This window comes from Ranitomeya imitator, chromosome 2, assembly GCF_032444005.1.
Source record: "Ranitomeya imitator isolate aRanImi1 chromosome 2, aRanImi1.pri, whole genome shotgun sequence".
NCBI lineage: Eukaryota > Metazoa > Chordata > Amphibia > Anura > Dendrobatidae > Ranitomeya > Ranitomeya imitator.
Window position 1 is genome coordinate 53,052,184 of NC_091283.1, and position 22,408 is coordinate 53,074,591.

The 22,408-nt window shown below is 43.9% G+C and overlaps 1 pseudogene; it reads right to left on the reverse strand.

The window, feature by feature from the left end:
- LOC138661805 (cytochrome P450 2F2-like) overlaps positions 1-22,408 on the reverse strand; it is a 58,264-nt pseudogene that overhangs the window by 33,900 nt on the left and 1,956 nt on the right.

Here is a 22,408-nt window from a genome sequence, read left to right on the forward strand (position 1 = left end):
ACGGGTGGCCATCCGTCACGATCCGTCGGCAATACAAGTCTATGGGCAAAAAACGCATCCTGCGGGCACATTTGCAGGATCCATTTCTTGTCCAAAACGACGGATTGCGACGGAATGCCAAACGACGCAAGTGTGAAAGTAGCCCTAGGGCTAGGGTTAGGGTTGGGGCTAAAGTTAGGGCTAGGGTTGGGGCTAAAGTTAGGGTTAGAGCTGGGATTAGGGTTAGGGTTTGGATTAGGGTTCGTATTAGGGTTAGGGTTGGCATTAGGGTTATGCTTGGGATTAGGGTTAGGTTTGGGATTAGGGTTAAGGTTAGGGTTGTGATTAGGGGTGTATTGGGATTAGGGTTAGGTTTGAGGTTAGGGTTGAGATTAGGATTAGGGGTGTGTTGGATTTAGGGTTTTGATTAGGGTTATGGTTAGGGTTGACATTAGGGTTGTTTTGGGGTAAGGGTTGTGATTATGGTTAGGGTTAGTGATTAGGATTATGGATGAGGTTGGGATTAGGGTTAGGGGTGTGTTGGGGTAAGGGTTGGAGCTAGAATTGGGGGGTTTCCACTGTTTAGGTACATCAGGGGGTCTCCAAACACGACAGCCAATTTTGCGCTCAAAAAGTCAAATGGTGCTCCCTCCCTTCTGAGCTCTGCCGTGCGCCCAAACAGTGGGTTACCCCCACATATGGGGTATCAGCGTACTCGGGATAAATTGGACAACAACTTCTGGGGTCCAATTTCTCTTGTTACCCTTGTGAAAATAAAAACTTGGGGGCTACAAAATCTTTTTTGTGAAAAAAAAAATATTTTTTATTTTCACGACTCTGCATTCTAAACTTCTGTGAAGCACTTGGGCATTCAAAGTTCTCACCACACATCTAGATAAGTTCCTTGGGGGGTCTAGTTTCCAAAATGGGGTCACTTGTGGGGGGTTACTACAGTTTAGGTACATCAGGGGCTCTGCAATCGCAGCATAATGCCCACAGACCATTCTATCAAAGTCTGCATTCCAAAAAGGCGCTCCTTCCCTTCCGAGCTCTGCCGTGCGCCCATACAGTGGTTTACCGCCACATATGGCGCATCAGCGTACTCGGGATAAATTGGACAACAACTATTGCAGTCCAATTTCTCCTGTTACCCTTGTGAAAATAAAAACTTGGGGGCTACAATATCTTTTTTGGAAAAAAAAATATTTTTTATTTTCACGACTCTGCATTCTAAACTTCTGTGAAGCACTTGGGCATTCAAAGTTCTCACCACACATCTAGATAAGTTCCTTGGGGGGTCTAGTTTCCAAAATGGGGTCACTTGTGGAGGGTTTCTACTGGTTAGGTACATCAGGGGCTCTGCAAACGCAACATAATACCCGCAGACCATTCTATCAAAGTCTGCATTCCAAAACGGCGCTCCTTCCTTCCGAGCTCTGCCGTGCGCCCAAACAGTGGTTTACCCCCACATATGGGGTACCAGCATACTCAGGACAAATTGGACAACAACTTTTGGGGTCCAGTTTCTCTTGTTACCCTTGTGAAAATAAAAATTTGGTGGCTAAAAAATCTTTTTTGTGGAAAAAAAAAAATATTTTTTATTTTCACGGCTCTGCATTATAAACTTCTGTGAAGCACTTGGGCATTCAAGGTTCTCACCACACATCTAGATAAGTTCCATGGGGGGTCTAGTTTCCAAAATGGGGTCACTTGTGGGGGATTTCTACTGTTTAGGCACATCAGGGGCTCTCCAAACGCGACATGGCATCCGATCTCAATTCCAGCCAATTCTACATTGAAAAAGTAAAACGGCACTCTTTCTCTTCCAAGCTCTGCGGTGCGCCCAAACAGTGGTTTACCCCCACATATTGGGTATCGACGTACTCAGGAGAAATTGCACAACAACTTTTGTGGTCTAATTTCTCCTGTTACCCTTGTGAAAATAAAAATTTGTGGGCAAAAAGATAATTTTTGTAGAAAAAAAGGAATTTTTTTTTCACGGCTCTACGTTATAAACTTCTGTGAAGCACATGGGGGTTCAAAGTGCTCGCCACACATCTAGATAAGTTCCTTAAGGGGTCTAGTTTCCAAAATGGTGTCACTTGTGGGGGGTTTCCACTGTTTAGGCACATCAGGGGCTCTCCAAACGCGACATGGCGTCCAATCTCAATTCCAGCCAATTCTACATTGAAAAAGTAAAACGGCACTCCTTCTCTTCCAAGTTCTGCGGTGCGCCCTAACAGTTGTTTACCCCCACATATTGGGTATCAGCGTACTCAGGAGAAATTGCACAACAACTTTTGTGGTCTAATTTCTCCTGTTACCCTTGTGAAAATAAGAATTTGTGGGCAAAAAAATCATTTTTGTGTAAACAAAAGCGATTTTTTATTTTCACGGCTCTACGTTATAAACTTCTGTGAAGCACTTGGGGGTTCAAAGTGCTCACCACACATCTAGATAAGTTCCTTAAGGGGTCTAGTTTCCAAAATGGTGTCACTTGTGGGGAGTTTCCACTGTTTAGGTACATCAGGGGCTCTCTAAATGTGACATGGTGTCCGATCTCAATTCCAGCCAATTCTGCATTGAAAAAGTCAAACGGCGCTCCTTCACTTCTAAGTTCTGCGGTGCGCCCTAACAGTGGTTTACCCCAACATATGGGGTATTGGCATATTCAGGAGAAATTGCATAACAAAATTTATGGTTACATTTCTGTTTTTACACTTGTGAAAATAAAAAAAATGGTTCTGAATTAAGATGTTTGCAAAAAAAAGTTAAATGTTCATTTTTTCCTTCCACATTGTTTCAGTTCCTGTGAAGCACGTAAAGGGTTAATAAACTTCTTGAATGTGGTTTTGAGAACCTTGAGGGGTGTAGTTTTTAGAATGGTGTCACACTTCATTATTTTTTATCATATAGACCCCTCAAAATGACTTCAAATGTGATGTGGTCCCTAAAAAAAATGGTGTTGTAAAAATGAGAAATTGCTGGTCAACTTTTAACCCTTATAACTCCCTAACAAAAAAAAATTTTGTTTCCAAAATTGTGCTGATGTAAAGTAGACATGTGGGAAATGTTATTTATTAACTATTTTTTATGACATATCTCTCTGATTTAAGGGCATAAAAATACAAAGTTTGAAAACTGCAAAATTTTAAAAATTTTCGCCATATTTCCGTTTTTTTCATAAATAATCGCAAGTAATATCGAAGAAATGTTACCACTAACATGAAGTACAATATGTCACGAAAAAACAATCTCAGAATCAGCGGGATCCGTTGAAGCGTTCCAGAGTTATAACCTCATAAAGTGACAGTGGTCAGAATTGCAAAAATTGGCCTGGTCATTAAGTACCAAATTGGCTCTGTCACTAAGGGGTTAATACAAGCAATTTCATGTCCATGGTGCTGTGATCTGGGATACAAAAATGTTTTGCCACAGGTAGATCCATTCTTTTTTCTCTTATTGTGTGGCGTTGAGAATTCATCCTTGTCCTCAGTATTTGCCCTGTCTCTCTTACATACGGACCCCCAGTTGGACAGTTAGTACAAATAATTAGGTACACCACATTAGATGTGATGCAGCTGAAAGTACCTGGGATCTTGTAGTCCTGATGTGATTTGGGGATCTTTATCTTGTCCACGGTCATTATAAATGGACAGGTTTTAAATTTTTTCTGGCTGCAAGGAAAGGTTCCTACAGCTGTTTGAGAGGACAGGGAGCTTCTGACAATGATGCTTCTTAGATTTGGGGGCTGCCTAAAACACAGTAGTGGGGGTCTGGAAAAATGGATTGTAAGCGGGCATCTTTTTGCAGTAAAGGTTGTAATTTCAGTGCAGCTCCCCTTAGCACCTCCAAATTTGGATTGTAGGTGACTACTAGAGGCATCCGATTATTTTCTTCTTTAGCTTTGTAATGTAGGAGATGATTCCTTGATATTCTAGTTGCTCTTGTAATTTGGTTTTGAATTGTTCTTGGATGGTAGCCCTGATTCAAAAAGGTGTTCATCCCTATCCATTGGGTTGGAACATATACGATTGTATCTGATGGCTTGGCTGTAGACATTAGAGTATTTTATGCATTTTGGATGGAAACTGTCCCATTTAAGGTATGTTGGACGGTCGATTGCCTTCTAATACAGGAATGTCTCTATGTCACTGTTCTGCAGCTTAATGATGGTGTCCAAAAAGTTAATTTCAGTGCTTTAGTAGTTGAGTGTTAAGTTGGTGGTGGGATGAAATTGATTAAACTGTTCATGTAACGTCTTTAGCTGTGGCTCAGACTCTGTCCAGATGATTAAAATATCATCAATGTAGCGGTAGTAGGCTAGAGGCCTGATGGGACATGAGGCCAAAACGAATTTATCAACACTTTTCCCATTTAAAGAAAGATCATCCATCACCTATTTGGGAACTAAAATTAGCAGCTTGTCCTGTTACCTTTATGTTCTAAACTTCAAATCACTACTACAAACAGTCAAAACCTCCATTTCCCACTGGAAGGACATTCCTGTTTCATGGTTTGGCATAGTCAACTTAATAAAAATGATTATTCTCCTTAAAATTCTATACATTTCTACAATTCTACAATACTATTCTTCAAACATTACCTATAGATATTTTTTTTAAAACTAAAACCCCTGATCTCAAAATTTATCTGGGCAGATAAAAATCATAGAGTCAATCACCAAGCACTGATAAAACCTAAAAACAAAGGGGGACTAGGACTACCTGATTTTGAAAGATACAGAATATCAAATCATATAGCCATAGTAACTGATTTACGCTCTCCCTCCTCTACAAAAGTTTGGATTCCACTGGAACTACATAATCTTAATGGAGGTTTCTCACGTTACCTATGACCTACCCCTTTCAATAGATTCAAATATAATATCAAAAACCCATATACTAACACAACCCTCCTATTATGGCATAAAACCAATAAAAACAAGAACCTCATTCCGAACATACTGTATGCCAAGCCACTCCCATCCTACATCTGATCACCAACAGATAAAGGACGCTCAAAAAAAATTTAGGTCCTCAAGCTCCCACATAGACATGCCAATAGATTCCTTCTTTCATAAAAATATATGTAAAAACAAGAAGAAAATAAATTTTCTCATTTTCTCACTAAAAATCTTTGCTTAGACGACGCCGAAGTCCAAATGCTGTAAGAGGTAACCAAACTTAAAGGGAACCTGTCACCCTCAAAATCGAAGGTGAGCTAAGCCCACCGGCATCAGGGGCTGATCTACAGCATTCTGTAATGCTGTAGATAAGCCCCCGATGTATCCTGAAAGATAAGAAAAAGAGGTTAGATTATTCTCACCCTGGGCATCGCGGTCCGGTACTGGGCCTCCCATCGTCATAGGATGATGTCCTCTACTTGTCTTCACGCTGCGGCTCCGGCGCAGGCGTACTTTGTCTGCCCTGTTGAGGGCAGAGCAAAGTACTGCAGTGCGCAGGCACCGGGAAAGGTCAGAGAGGCCCGGCGCCTGCGCACTGCAGTACTTTGCTCTGCCCTCAATAGGGCAGACAAAGTACGCCTGTGCCAGAGCCGCAGCATGAAGACAAGAAGAGGACATCATCCTATGAAGATGGGAGGCCCCGGACTGCGACACCCATCGGATCAGACCACCCCCCAGGGTAGTATAATCTAACCTCTTTTTCTCATTTTTCAGGATACATCGGGGGCTTATCTCGAGCATTAGAGAATGTTGTAGATAAGCCCCTGATGCCTGTGGGCTTAGCTCACCTTCGATTTTGGGGGTGACAGGTTCCCTTTAATCTTCCAGACATTTCCACTTCACTACTAATCCCACCAATCCTTAAACTTTTCACAAACACAAAAGATAATGGAAAAATAATAGCCAAAATTAACAAAAATTTAATCCAAACAGATGATATTCCAGACTTTGTTAAAAAATAGGAATTAGAGCTTAACACAAAATTCCACTCAGAAGAAATACCCATGATGTTTAAAAATAGTCATTGGCTAGCTTCTTCTTTGAAATTTCAAGAACTCAACTATAAAATCATTTCAAGATGGTACAGAACTCCAGACATCCTAAATAAATTGAACAATTTTATTTCTCCCCTTTGTTGGAGATGCAGCGGAGAAAGAGGTACTCCAACATACATTTGGCTGGAATGCATAAAAAGTAAACAATTCTGGTTAAATATCAAAGAGTTCATAGAAAAAGTCTTCAACATAGATATATCAATAACACCTGGCTTCACGCTTCTCAATTTGGATCTTTCCAATATATACCTAAACAGAAAATCGCTGATACCTCATTTGATCAATGCGGCTAAATTACCATTGCACAGCATTGGAAAGATGTTGAAGCCCCTACGTGTAAAAAATGGTTGAAAGAACAAATCAAACAGGCGTATACGGAAAGTTTAGACTATCCAACTCCAAAAACTCAAAATTTATTAACTCCTTGACTCTGTGGTTAAATACATCAGAGAAACATCCTGTAGAAACAATCTATACTCATTAAAACATACCTCTTTACAATTTTATCACTTCTACATGTCTATCTCAAAATTGAATGTTTATACCCACATTTGAAAGACTGAACTTTTTAACTACTTAATCAACATCATCCTGAGCAGGACACCTCGGAACCCTTTATCTACCCTTCTTTCTCTTGTTCCCATCCCCCAATTCTCCCTAAGATTTTGCCTCCACTCCCTTTACCCACCACTTCCTATTATAGTTAGATGACTTTGTGATTCTCTGAAAATAACAACTGGTTATGCAGATAGTAACCTATATTTTACATCACAAAAAGATGTAATTTTTTTTGTTTTCTTTGTTTGTTAAAAAATACTTTAAGTAAATAATTTATTACAAAAAATGTCGCTTTCAAGCTTGGCCATGAAAAGATTTGCATACTGTGGAGCCATTTTACTTCCCATTGCTGTACCAGTCTCCTGTACATATATCTTCTTGTCAAATTCAAAGTAATTGTGGGTGAGGATGAATTTTATAAGTTTCACCACAGAATCAGCATCAGCCCCTGTGTTTTCCATGAAGAATTTGCAGACATTTAATTCATCCTGGTGTGGGATATTGGAGTACAAAGATTCCACATCCATGGTGGCCAGGATGGTTCCTTCTGGTAGAGGACCTATTGCTGATAGTTTATTTTGTGTCCTGAATAGTGTTGAGTATTCCGATACCGCAAGTATCGGGTATCGGCCAATATTTGCGGGATCGGAATTCCGATACCGAGTTCCAATACTTTCAGTATATCGGAAACCGGAATCGGAAATTCCCATCATGCAAACTCCCGGTTTTATTTAAATCAGCCAATGAGGTATGATTTGAAGTGTGGGCACATCCTGTTCTGCATGGTGGGCATGTAACTACTGGCATGGCTGTGATTGGCTTCTGAAATTATGCCACGACGCCCTATAAAAGTCGCCGCCGCCATTTTGGGCTAACTCTGCTGTGAATTCAGTTAGGGACATGACGATGTGTTCTTACTGAGGGCCAGTTTAGAGATAGCGATTTGCTTCATTGTGCTTTACCCAGGCTAATTTAGCAACCGCTGTGTGAGAACCTTGCTTTTTGCCTTGCAGCACTGTTTACAGCTGTCTGCAAGGTCTGTGTGTGTGAGTGCAGCTCGCTCTGTTGTCTGTCCACAGCCACAGCCAGTCGTGGTCAGCTCAGGGTGCTTCACTGCCTCATACTGCTCAATCCATTGTCCTTTTTTGCAACTAGTGCAGCCTGCTGCACATTTTTTCAAATATATCTTATATTAGTGGCTTTCCATCTGTATACTGCTAGATTGTGGAAAAACACTATATAGGATTAGATAGAGGAGCTTTGTTTGGCCCTTCAGCACCGTTCTCGGCTGTCTGCATGGTCTGTGTGTGAGTGCAGCTTGCTTTGTAGTCTGTCCGCAGCCACAGCCGGCTGTGGTCAGCTCAGGGTGCATCACTGCCTCATACAGCTGAATCCATTGTTCTAAATTGCACTTAGTGCTGCAGCCAGCTGCACATTTTTTCAAAAATATCCTATTAGTGTCTTTCCATTCGTATCCTGCTAGATTGTGGAAAAACACTATATAGGATTAGATAGAGGAGCTTTTCTTGGCCTTGCAGCGCCGTTCACAGCTGTCTGCACGGTCTGTGTGTGAGTACTGCGCTCACTCTGTAGTGTCTGTTCTGCGAAACAAACCCAAAGTTCACCAAACACTCCACTTTACTGTTGTGTAGGCCACATAAGTTCATAATAAAGTGTAGTCCACAATTCATAAAATAAGTGTTTCTTATACCTGTTAGCAGCTGTTCAGGAATAAGCACACTAAGTCGTTAGTACTTTTCTGCCTATCTTTATCAGTCTATCACGATGAAGAAGGCAGGGAGTAAGGCACGTGGGCATGGGCGTGAAGCAGGGAGAGGACGTGGGGATTCTGTGCCTGCTGCGGGCACCGGTGACTCATCATCCCCCAGTTTTAGCAGGGAGCAGACCTTCATGTGGAGCTTTGTAGGAGCTCGCCGTACCCCGCTGCTGCCGGACGAACAAATTGAAGCCGTTGTCGGATGGATGGCAGCTAACGCATCAACTTCAATTAGTGCCACATCCTCTCAGGCACAGAGCACTGAAGAGCAACCATCTGTCTCTTCACCACCTGCCAAATTGCCCAGGCAGTCAGAGAGCACAGGACAGGAGCCATCTCTACTTCTGTTCTCTGAATCTCTTGGCTTGGAAACAGGGGGCCAGCCAAGCAGCATTAGAGAATCAGAAGAAGAGGCTGTATGCAGTGATGCCCAACAGCTTTGTCTTTCTGAATCAGAAGAGGCGGGTGGGACAGTGCCTCCGGTTACCACTTCTCAGTAGGCATCTGATGATGAGACTCAGGTGCCAGTTTCTGGTGTGTACTGTGCTGCCCAGACTACCCAGAAGAAGCAGTTGGTGGAAGAGGGAAGCATAGATGATGAGGTCCTCGATCTATCATGGCATGAGGAACAGGAAGGTGGTGGGGGCAGCTCTGAGGAAGAGATTCCCCGAATGGCCGGGAGAGGGAGGGGGAAGACTGCGGTGCCCATAGCCTCCACTTCGGCACTCATTAGGAGCAGTGCCTGGTCCTTTTTTGACACAGTTGCAGATGACATTTGCTTTGTCAAATGCAAGCTGTGTCATCAGAAAATCAAATGAGGTAGAAATGTCAGCAACCCTAATACCTCAAACATGTGGAAACATGTGCGGACCAAGCACGCGGTGGAGTTACAAAAACACACTGAAGACCTAGGCCAACCTACAGCGGCCCCTACCACCTCTTCAGCTCGTGTTGTTGCTTCTTCCTCCAGCTCACACACTGCTGGTTCGGCTTCCTCACAAGATCGCCATGGAAGAACCTCTGGCACTGTTGTCCAGAGACCCAGTGTAATTCCACCCAAAGCACCACGTTCCCAGTCATCCTCACACTCCCAGCCCAGTCTACAGCCATTAGTAGCACAGGTATGGGAGAAAAGGCGGCCATTCTCGGCAAACCACCCACGAGCACAGGCTCTGAATGCAGGCATTGCAAAACTTCTGTCCCTTGAAATGCTCTCATTCAGGCTGGTGGAGACTGACAGCTTCCGTAACTTGATGGCATTGGCAGTCCCACAATACAATGTGCCCAGCCGCTTTTATTTCAGCAGGCAAGCCGTCCCTGCCCTGCAAAAGCATGTGGAGGGAAACATCAAACATGCGCTACTAAATGCCGTTAGTAGCAAGGTCCACCTCACCACCGATGCGTGGACCAGTCACCATGGACAGGGGCGATACCTTTCCCTCACTGCCCATTGGATCAATGTTGTGGAGCCGTGTACAGATCTGGCGAGTGGTGCTGTATGTGTACTGCCAATGTCAAGGATTGCAGGAATCCAGTCTGTGCACATTGACTCCTCCTCAAACTCCAGTTCCTCAGAATCATCGCTGCAGGAGCCGTGATGGTCTACCTCCACCGTGACCCGTGAACGCTTACCTGTTACGACCGATATGAGCACAGCTGTGGCCAAACGTCAACAGGCCGTACTTAAATTAATTTCTTTGGGGAATCGAAGCCACACAGTGCAGGAGCTCTTGAATGCCATCAATCAGGAAAGCGACGTGTGGTTTGTGCCAGCGAAACTCCATCCAGGCATGGTAGTGTGTGACAATGGCCAAAATCTGGTGGCAGCTCTGGGCCTTGGCAACCTCACTCACATCCCATGTCTGGCACATGTGCTCAACTTGGTTGTGCAGAGTTTTCTGAGGGACTATACGGATCTTGATGCACTGCTGCACAAGGTTTGCCTTGAGTGTGTTCACTTGCGGCGTTCCAGCATGGCCAGATCGCACATTGCAACTCTGCAGCGTCGATTCCGTCTTCCGGAACATCGCATCATATGTGACCTCCCCACCAGGTTGAATTACATGTTAGATATGTTGGAGCGGTTGTGTGAGCAGCAGCCAGCAGTAATAGAGTACCAGCTGCATTAGGCGCAAAAAAGTCGCAGTGCGCACCGTTCAGACTTCCCAACCACTGAGTGGGCCACTATGAAGGACATCTGCCAGGTTTTGCGGGCCTTCAATGAATCAACGCGGATGGCGAGTGCAGATGATGCACTAGTCAGCATGACTGTCCCCTTATCTGCCTGCTTGAAAGAACAATGCAAGCGCTAAGGGATGAGGTGGTGGAAAAGGTTGAGGATGAGGAGTCAAAAATACCATCGGCTTCTGGACACTCTGCGCGACGTGGTTCCTCACAAATGACTAGAAAGGGGACCTTTTGTGAGGAGGAGTCAATGGAGGAGGAAGACATCTTTCCCGAGGAGGGAGTTACACAAATCTCCAGTAGTCAGTATGTAGAGCGAGGGTGGGGTGATGCATTGCAGGCAGACATCACGCCTCAAGCAGGGGGCGGCGTTTCTTGGCCAGTGGGCAGTCTGCAGCAGATGGTTGATTTCATGCTGCAGTGCCTGAGAAACGACCGCCGCATCACCCACATTCTTACCACGGCTGATTATTGGGTGTACACCCTCCTCGATCCACGCTACAGGGACAATTTACAAACCCTCACACCACCATTGCAGCGGGAGCGTAAAATGCGGCTGTACTAAGACACACTGGTGCAGTCCATCATCTTCTCCAGTCCAATCGAGATAAGTGCTGCGCCTGCTACTGCTAGTGCTTTACAAAGAAGCTCTGTGAGTAGAGGCAGTGGAGGAATCTCTGCACAAAGAGGGAGCAGAAGCAGTGCCTCAGCACAAGTCAAGACCAGTCTGTTCCAACAGTGGCAAAGTTTTGTGTGCCCGCCACAAATGTCTACACCATCACAGACGGATCCAGTCAGCAGGAGGCCACGTTTCCGTCAGATGGTGACAGACTACATGTCTTTCCCTCTCAGCGTACTCCCAGATGGCTCTTCCCCCTTTAAGTTTTGGGTCTCTAAGCTGGATACATGGCCAGAGCTTAGCCAGTAAGCATTGGAGGTGCTGGCTTGCCCTGCTGCCAGTGTATTATTGGAATGCGTCTTTAGTGCCGCAGGTGGTGTACTAACAGACCATCGCATGCGACTATCCTCCGACGGTTGACCGGCTTACTTTTTTGAAAATGAACAAGGCCTGGATCTCACAGGAGTTTACCAATCCTCTTACTGATTAAATAATTGGTTGCCAACAGTATCCAGGTCTCCTGTTGTGTTCATGTTTCAACCACCTGAACTTTAATCCCTGGGCTCCAACACCGCCAGTGGCTGCCCAGAAGTGCCGGCTGCACAGACAACACATGACCCAGTGTTATTGGGTTTCAGTAACGTCCGCTGATCCCCTGCTGTGTATCCAGCAACGTGTCCAGCGACCTCTACGCTGGCACTACAACAGCAATTAAAGGGAACCTGGCCCCCCCAGGTGTTTGTAACTGAAAGAGCCATCTTGTGCAGCACTAATGCTGCACAAGGAACAGGTGGCTTTTTTAGTTATGCTCCTTGCAGACGCTGCACTTAACACTTAGAAAATATGTGTCCCCTCATACCGTGAAACTGTCCTGGAGGTGGGACTTTCCTTCGCAATGAGACGCAGCACGGCCAGCATTCATGCCCCCATGGTGCCGAGGGCCACCTCCTCAGCATTGTTTGAATCTGTCCCGGAGCCTGCGCTGTTATGTTTAACCTTGGGCACGCGCTGTTAGCACTGCCCTTCTTCTGACATCATTTGATGTCAGGCTGACTGCGCCTGTGCGTACGCGCTGCATGAGATCCCTCCCCGCAGTGTCTTCTGATTTTGTCACACTGCGGGCCTGGGATTCATGGGCATGCGCAGTGCATATCTTCACCTCCTACTCATTTGATTCCACCTTCCTCAGACTGTGCGGCGTCACGGCCGTGGCATGTGATTATGGATCAGCTGACGCCGCACACTCAGAAGAGGGCGGATGGAGAGGAGTGAGAGGCGAAGATATGCACTGCGCATGGCCATCAATCCCAGGCCCACAGTGTGACAAAATCAGAAGACACTGCGGGCCGTAATCTCTGGCAGCGCGCACGCACAGGCGCAGTCAGCCTGACACCAAATGATGTCAGAAGACGGGCAGCGCTAACAGCGCATGGCCAAGGTTTACTATAACAGTGCGGGCTCCGTGACAGATTCAAACAACGCTGAGGAGGCTGTGCCGGCGCCAAGGGGGCCTGAATGCCGGCTGTGCTGCGTCTCATTACGAAGGAAAGTCCCACCTCCGGGATGGTTTCTTGGTATCAGGGGACACATTTTATAAGTGTTTAGTTCTGCGTGTGCAAGGAGCATAACTAAAAGAGCCACCTTTTCCTTGTGCAGTGTTAGGGCTGTGCAAGGTGGCTTTTTAAGTTGATAATGTCTGGGGGGTTAAAGGTTCCCTTTCAACTTGCTCCAATTAGGCCTCAGCCTACACCCTGTCATGTAATGCCTGGGCTCCAACACCGCCAGTTGCTGCTCAGAAGTGTCTTTGGCACGGGTACTCCCTCCTGCCCAGCCTTGTTCCAGCACGCGGCCTACCTATTTTTTCTTTTACTGTGGACCTTGTGCTGCCTGAGTTCCTTCCCCGTTAGCTGGTTCTTGGCAACACAATCTTGACTAGGTCCCCCTGGTTCCAGCACTGTCAGCTGGTTCCGGGCAGAGCCTTTGGCTTAGGTGCCTTCTTCTGGGTATCCGAGTTCCACCAACATCAGGTGATCCTTGGTAGTGCTTTGTGGCACCGGTACCTCCTGCTGAGTAACCGAGTTCCTGTACCGTCAGCTATTCCTCGGTCGTGCCATTGGCTCTTGCACCTTGGGCAATGCATCCAGGTTTCAGTACCGTCAGCTGGTTCTCGGCAGTGTCTTTGGCACGGGTACTCCCTCCTGCCCAGCCTGGTTCCAGCACGCCAGCTGTTTCCGGGTAGTGTCAAGGTCACTTAGACTCCAAAACGTTGTCCTGTCATGTTGCGGTCAGGTTAGCCGACTCCATGGTGTCTGCAGTTTAAGTGCTTCCTATATGGGCTGCGGAAAGTGGCAATCAAGGCTGGTTCTGTAGTGCCAATAGGACAAGCTCCCCCTGTAGGACTGTTGGTTTTCGGTAACTGCGGCTGACTCACGGCCTACCTATTTTATCTTTTACTGTGGACGTTGTGCTGCCTGAGTTCCATCACCGTTAGCTGGTTCTTGGCAACACAATCTTGACTAGGTCCCCCTGGTTCCAGCACTGTCAGCTGATTCCGGGCAGAGCCTTTGGCTTAGGTGCCTCCTTCTGGGTATCCGAGTTCCGCCAACATCAGGTGGTCCTTGGTAGTGCTTTGTGGCATGGGTACCTCCTGCTTAGTAACCGGGTTCCAGCACCGTCAGCTGGTCCTCGGTCGTGCCATTGGCTCTTCTACCTTCGGGTAGCCATCCGGGTTCCAGTACCGTCAGCTGGTTCTCGGCAGTGTCTTTTGCTCTTTTACCTTCTGCTCCCCATCCTGGTTCCAGCACCGTCAGCTGGTTCCAGGCAGAGCCTTTGGCTTCGGTGCCTCCTTCTGGGTATCCGAGTTCCACCAACGTCAGGCGATCCTTGGTAGTGCTTTGTAGCACGGGTACCTCCTGCTTAGTAACCGGGTTCCAGTACCATCAGCTGGTCCTCGGTCGTGCCATTGGCTGTTGCACCTTCGGGTAGCCATCTGGGTTCCAGTACCGTCAACTGGTTCTCAGCAGTTTCTCAGCCTTCTTGTACCTCCTACTACAGTTCCAAGTTCAAGACCCTAAGCATGACGACCCTGAAGACCGAGAAGCAAAAGAACAAGAAGCTGCAGAACAAAAAGCAGAAGAACATTAAGCATAAGACTAAAAATCAGAGCAAAAGATATTATCTAAATTATAAGCAGAAGACGACTAAGCAGTGTATGGGGGTGAGTCCGTTCCTCCTCGTGGTGCCCCTGGTAAAAACCTGCTGCTGCTGGCCAAACTGAACGCGAACAAATACTGTTTTAAATCTTTTGTGACAGGCAGAACGGAAGGTGTAATCTTCAAACTTTGATAGATAACAACTACAGGAATGCCTGATTGTCACACATAAGATTTTGATGAAGAAGAGGAATATGAAGGAAATAATGAAGTTGAATATGAAGAAGAAGAAGAGTTGAAAGAATATTTTTAAAAAAAAAGAATAATAGGAAGAAGGTGAAGAAGAAGATGAATAAGGTGAAGAAGAAGTTGATGAAAAAGATGCTGCTGCTGAGGATGATGAAGAAGAAAGTGTGGTAGAAGTAAAAAAAAAAAAAGGTGCAGAGCATGGAAGTAGAGAAACATAAATATCTGACAAAATCTAAAAAATCTAAACATTGTCAAAATCTTTCTAACTTCGAACGTCTTAAAAAATTTATAATTCCTGCTATTTCATTTAAATGGGCTAAACCTCTATGCCTTTAATGTCTCCTCCACCTCTTCCGATATATTCTACGTTATTCTTAGTTGTTTTCCTTCATGTGGAATTAACCTACAAGGAAAGAAAGGGTTTATTTTAATTCCTAAATTTTGATCCCATTGACTTGCATTGGTATCGGGTATTGGTATCGGCGAGATCCGATATTTTTCCAATATCGGCCGATCCAATCCCATACTGATACTTTCGAATATCGGAAGGTATCGCTCAACACTAGTCCTGAATGAAGCTGTGTGTATCCTTTACCAGTGGTTTAAGAACACCCTCTACCAATCCAGATACCTGCTCAGTAAGGGTGCCCACACATGAAATAATTGGTCTTCCTGGATTTCCAGATTTGTGGATTTTGAGAAGCATGTAGAATGTCCCTATTCTTGGACTCTCTGGTACAGAGAGAATAGTTCTGAGATGAGAAAGATATAGGCCCCTTACTAAGACGCGTGTTAAAGGAAGATTGCAGGAGTGCCAAGTTTGGAAGTAATTAACTAGATCAAGTGGCAGAAATCAAGCCAGAAAATCCTTAGCACTCAGGAGTGAGTCTTACAGGAAGGAGACAACTGTAGTGAGTACGGCCTAAGCCAGAAATAGTTCTGTGGGTTAAGGAGCTCAAGGTAGTCAAGAAGGAGTGGGGCTGAAGCAGCACCATGTAAGCAGGTCCTGGAAGCATAAAAATAACACTAGGCCAACCAGGCAGGGACACAGTTACAAAGTGGAATATAGCACAAGAATGAAGTTAAAATGGAGATGGGAAGTCCAAGTTGTTTATGCCGTGTATTTGAAAAGTCCTTGCTGCCACTTGCAGCCGATATGCCTGTGTCTCTGTGCAAAACAGATGAAGATTTTGATACTAAGATTTGTACCTGCCACCAACTGCACCTATGTTATATCAGTAAAGACTATTTTAATTATATAAAATAGACTGAGACTTTGTCTACTGCATAAGCTGGAGGTTCCTGTACCTTTTTTAGTATGTGGCTTGAGAAAGAATGCTGGAGTCAAACCGTAACACTTGCACCCAAAGGATCCCATTTCACTGATGTCTGAGGTTGCAGTGTTGCATCTTGACCCTTGCAACCATTACAAACAGACACATTAAGTATTTGAATTACATGAACAGACTATTGATTCATTTTAGAATTGGGTAAAACCAATTTCCCCCTGTTGTGATGTTACCATGGAACTGAGACAATATGTTAAAAGCTTGTCAGTGATATTGTTCAAAGCAGGCCACCCCTCCAAATGTAGATTATTGGTCTAGATCCATTAATATTCCAATTTTATTATACTGGAACCATAATAAGAATAAAAGTAGCCAAACAGCCAACAAGTGTGAAGAAAAAGTCAATGAATAATACACAGAGATCAAAGAAGAGTAAACTTCCCTTGACTAAATACTCACCATCTCCTTTGGTAAAATCATAGAATATAGCGCAATAGGCTCGACCACTGAACTGCTTTGTCAATGAAAGTTTCTTTGAGGGCTTTATAACTACAAAGAATGATAACTGGTTGAGTCCCCTCATATACTGTAAATATGTCACCATATTTCTTCGACAACTAGGAGAAAACAGAGACATTCAACATGACAAGTTACGATTTGAAACTATACTTTTATAATGTTCAATAGGTGGCCAAAAACAATTCTATTGAGTAGGTCAATGGTTCTTAAGGAGCAGTACTAGAAAAGTGGGAAAGCTTCATATCCTCAAGGGATACATATTGCAGCTTGAAAAGAAAAAACAATACATTGAGTTTACATAGTTTAATTAAGAGAGAAATTACAATGGGCAAAAATCTAAATAAATATGTGTGGAGAAGAGTCAAGCATATGATGTCAACCTCCATCACAGCAACAGTGCACCAGCTGGGCGGGCGGCCTGGGGATCTCATAGAATCCATGCTGCAACAGTGAGTCCTCACGACCCCAGGCCGCACCGCCCGGCTGACACAACACCGCAGCAGCAATGGCCACCACAGAGCACCAAACACCAGGTGAATAGATGTAAAAACTTCACCTTCCACATGTTCTCAGACTGTGGACTGAGAGCAAAAATAGGCAGAACCCCTCTTGCAGTCTCCTGCTAATTTAAAAACACCTGGGTTAAATGGGAGGAGTGTGGGTCCAAGTAAAACAAAAACAAGAGTGGACAACAATGGAAATGCTAGAACTGCAGAAAAAAAGATGTCCATTCTCTTTTTTCAGCTTGTAGTATGATCTGTTCTTTTTTTCAGTTGTGCACTCCTCCCATTTGGCACATGTGATTTTAAAAAGCTGGAGACTGAAAAGAGAGTCCTGCCTATTTTTGCTCTCATTTGAGAGCTTGAGGAAGATGAGTTTTAATGCTTTTTTCATTTGGTGTTGGTGATGCGTGGCAGCCATTGTTGCTGTGGTTTTGTGCTTGTGGGGCGGTGCATTGCCTCTGCAGCAGTGGACACCGCACGACGCCGGTCCTTTAAGGTAATAAAAGTTAGGACCCACTGAGAGGTTCGCCATGATGTGGCAGCAGGCTTCATAGAGTCTGATCAGAATGTTAAACTAAGAACTTCATGGCCAGTTACCGTATATATATTTTTGCTTAGCGCCATTCTCTTTTTTCAGTGTATTGTGTAATAAATATGATATATCAGAGACTAAAAGAGAAGATGAGAAATCAGAAAAAAAACCCTATTGATGTATAGCGGCAACAGCGATATCGGTCAAGACTAGTGTTGAGCGATACCTTCCGATATTCAAAGGTATCGGTATCGGATGGTATCGGCCGATATCCAAAAAATATCAGATATCGCCGATACCCGATACCAATGCAAGTCAATGGGACACAAATATCGGAATGTATTCTGGATGGTTCCCAGGGTCTGAAGGAGAGAAAACTCTCCTTCAGGCCCTGGGATCCATATTCATGTAAAAAATAAAGAATAAAAAAAAATATGGATATAAACACCCCTCCGGCGAACCCGGGCAGTCACCGCTGCAAGCGTCTGCCTCCGTTCCTGAGAATGCAGTGAGTGAAGGACCTTCGATGATGTCGCGGTCAGGTGACCGCTCACCTGACCACTCACGTGACCGTGACGTCATCGAAGGTCCTTCACTCTCTGCATTCTCAGGAACGGAGGCAGACGCTAGCAGCGGTGACAGCCAGGGTTCGCCGGAGGGGTGAGTATACCCATATTTTTTATTTTTATTCTTTATTTTTTACATGAATATGGATCCCAGGGCCTGAAAGAGAGTCTCCTCTCCTCCAGACCCTTGGAACCATACGCACCGCACACGCCGATTTCGATTTCCGATATCGCAAAAACATCAGAACTCGGTATCGGAATTCCGATACAGCAAATATCGGCCGATACTCGATATTTGCAGTATCAGAATGCTCACACTAGTCAAGACAAAAAAAACTTTTATTTAATGCAAATTTCTAGCTTCAAGGGCATAAGTTTTTAAATTGCTCTCATGTGCCCCTTGACCAAGCCTCATGACCATCTGATTAGTGCATTAACTCTTAAAGGACACAGCACTTTACACCTCTCCACCACCAGTGGTATCCTGCTGGGCATTATCAAACCAGGGCTCGTTTCAGAGTAAAACATAATTTTGCTAGCCTTCGAGCCCGATGAGTAACTAGTAGTGATGAGCAAGTGTACTCGTTGCTTTTCCTGAGCACGCTCGGTGACCTCCCGAGTATTTATGACTGCTCAGAGATTTTGTTTTCATTGCGGCAGCTGAATGATTTACAGCTATTAGCCAGGCTGAGTACATGTGGGGGTTGCCTGGATGCTAGGGAATCCCCACATGTACTCAGCCTGTCTAATAGCTGTAAATCATTCAGCTGCTGCGATGAAAACTAAATCTCCGAGCAGTCATAAATACTCGGAGGTCACCCGAGCGTGCTCAGGAAAACCCGAGCAACGAGTATACTCGCTCATCACTAGTAACTAGCTGTACAAGAACGTCCCCAGCAGCTTAAACTGACTGAAAACCAATTGTCTATACGCGCAACCAAGCAGAGGCTTGTCAGTAACTGTCAGCGGGTGGAAAGAAGCCGCCAGCTATCAAAAGTATGCTTCACTCTGAAATGCCATAGAGTTTGAAAATAAAATATACATGGATGTGATTATACAGCCAAGTCCTGATATATGCTGGCCACCTTTTGGGCAGGATGTAGCACCTGAAAGATTCCCTTTAACTCATACAGTGTATGCTACAATTGTCAACAAATTTGCAATCTCACATCTGTCATTATCCCCCACACGCATTTCAGTGTTAACATAACTGTAGAGATGTGAAGTTATCTAGCAATATTCCAGTTGGCTCGCGGTACACAGCAGTGGTGAACACAACATATAATATCACACAACACAGCATCGCATGCATATGACTTAAATATGATCATAACAAAAGTGCTGCCTTCATTCTTATTTATCCAGCACTTTCTTTCTGGCTTTACTCACCTCCAGGAGGGACTTCACAACATCATCAAGGTTCATTAAGTGAAGAGTGCCGATGATGGGAAGAGGAGTTGGTCCAGGAGGCAACTTTGACTTTTCTAAGAGTAGCTTTGTATAGTTAAACAACACGCTGATTATGAGAATCACCAAGAGGACGGTAACCAGTGAGTAGAAATCCATCCTGTGGAGAGAAATTCATATATAGAATGTTTAATATGCTTACCAACCCAAGTTAGCACCAAATCATTCAAAAAGTCAGCCATATAAAATACTTGAATCACTTTCATTGACCATTAACTGTCTAGTTTCAAAATCTTAATTTAGGGACAAGACAAGGTCCAAAAAAGTAGAAACTAAGTTTTATTACTGATATGTCAAGACAAGACAGTACAGGAAAGGCAACAAGATAATTAGTCTCCTGGGAAAGTAGAGAGACAATAACTTGTGTCATATACCTAATATCAAATGTGCTCACGGAACCAGTCAGAAGGTCAACAAATAGATACATGCTGGGGTAGGCTAGCTGAGAGTTCATCCATACTTCTTAGCCTCAAATGGAGTGCACGAAGAATGAGGTAATTCCTGGGGAGTGTATCATTCATTTTTATTAACGTTGAAGGAACCAGAACCAAAAAACCAGAAAGTTTGGGGTACATACTTGACTTCTAGTGTCCGGTGGTGAACTCCAAACACGGACTTCTCCCAGAAGTTCGTGTTACTGTTCAGATTTCTGATGTTTACTAAAGCTTCTTTAAAGACTGCAATGCAGCCAATCAACAGGCTTTTAAGCTGTGGACACTTCCGTAGTAATCCCAGCCATGGCAAGTATTGGCATGGCCATAATTGGCCGACGCCACCAGTGTCCCAGCCTGTATAACCACCTGATCACGGGCTGTGTTGCTGATCAAGTGAGGGACAGTGTAAAATATATAAATAATTTAAGAAAACAAAGTGGGTTCCCTCTTATTTTTAATGACTAGCCAAAGGAAAGCAGATAGCTGTGAGCTGGTCTCATTATGCTGCAAAGTGACCAATATCCATGGACCTTCTCAGCCTACTAATATCAGCCTCCAGCTGTCTGCTTTGCTTTTGCTGGTTTTTAAAAATTGGTGAATCCTAAAAAAAATGACTTGGGGTCCCATTGATTTTAATAACCTGCTAAGGCAAAGCAGACAGCTGCGGGATGATATGAATAGATTGGGAAGGTCCATGGATATTGTCCCCTTTGCAGCCTAATAAGACCAGTGCTTAACCACCCCAGAAATGGGGCATCCATTAGATGCACCAATTCTGGCACTTAGTCTCGGCCCTTCCCAATTGCCCTGGTGCATTGGCAATCGGGATTAAGGGATTGTGGTGGTGTGGTGGTATGGCATGGAGTTGACATCAAGCCCACAGGTTAGTAATGGAGAGACACCCCCATTACTAATTAATTCAGTACTGAAAAGAAATAAACACACACAAAAAATCTATATTTGAAAAAAATCTCCCCAACAATTTATTTCTTTCACCCATTAAAAAAAAAAGAAACACCTGTAGGCCGTAGTAAGTAAACTGACAATCCAGAAATGTTCAGACAAGATGTCAATTTTTCACAAAAAGAAATGAGACAGAAATGTCATATCTGACTCTTCTCTCGGCACTGTTGTCGTATGAGAGAGACATAGATAGGGAGAGACAGGAAGACACAGAGAGACAGAGAGAGACACAGAGACAGAAAGAGAGGAGAGAGACAAAGACAGAGAAAGAGAGATAAGGAGAGATGGAGAGATGCAGTGAGAGAGGCAGAGAGAGACACAGAAAGAGAGAGACAGAGAGTGGAAGAGAAGAGAGGAGACAAAGACAGAGAGAGAGAAAGGCAGAGAAAAAGAGAGACAGAGAGAGATAGAGAGGGAGACAAAGAAGGAGAGTGACGGAGAGAAAGACAGATTTGTTGTCCTCAAATAAACTCTCTGCTTATCTGAGGACACCAAATATTTGATTGACATCTATGTCTGATAACTTTTTGGTTCACCATCTCATGAACAGACATTAAGCTTCTAGAGAAGCCAGATAACCTAAGCAATGTATTTGCTGAGTGGGAGACAACAAGAGTTCTCAGGAAAATGTCCAAATGTTTATGGATCCATGTTCTGCAAGGTAACAGAGTCAATTTGCTAGGATTATGTGGTGTACAACCATACAGGGGAATTATCAATCATCTCTATACCAGAAAAATGATAAATGCAGCAAATGTTTAGCGCAATATGTAGTTGCAATTTCTGGCGTGTTTACGTGACCTCTGCCTCTTTTCTGAAATAGTGGTGGAGCTTTAATGGTGGATGTGACACAGCAAAATCGGACACATTCTCTATGGTTAATGCCTTCAAATTTACAAAATGTGTCTTCAAAAATGAGCAATTGTCTTAATCTACATTTTACGTTTAAAAAATTGTTTTTTGTTTCTCTTCTTTTTTTTTTTTAATATTCCTTGACCTTATCGATTTACTAAACATCCCACAATCTTGCTGTCTTCATCCTCACTACTGAACCGGACAATAGAATATCTATTCCCTACAAAATCACATTTGAGGAGCCAACTCATAATCACCACAAGCAAGATTATTAACAAATATTGTGCACATCATAAAGGAAAGTTTATCGGCAGGAATTCTGGCACAAAATTAATGAATCTCTGCCCCAATTTAATTTTTGCACTAGTATCTAAAGGGTCAATAAAAAACGAAAAATGGAATTCATTATACTCCAAGAGAGAGAACATTTTAGAATGGCTCATGTGACACTAGTAGAAGAAAATAAAATTACCGTATCACTTTCTTCCGCACCCCTCGAAAAGCAAATAATTCTTCTCAGATTTGACAAAGTTATACAGGTCCTTCTCAAAAAATTAGCATATAGTGTTAAATTTCATTATTTACCATAATGTAATGATTACAATTAAACTTTCATATATTATAGATTCATTATCCACCAACTGAAATTTGTCAGGTCTTTTATTGTTTTAATACTGATGATTTTGGCATACAACTCCTGATAACCCAAAAAACCTGTCTCAATAAATTAGCATATTTCAC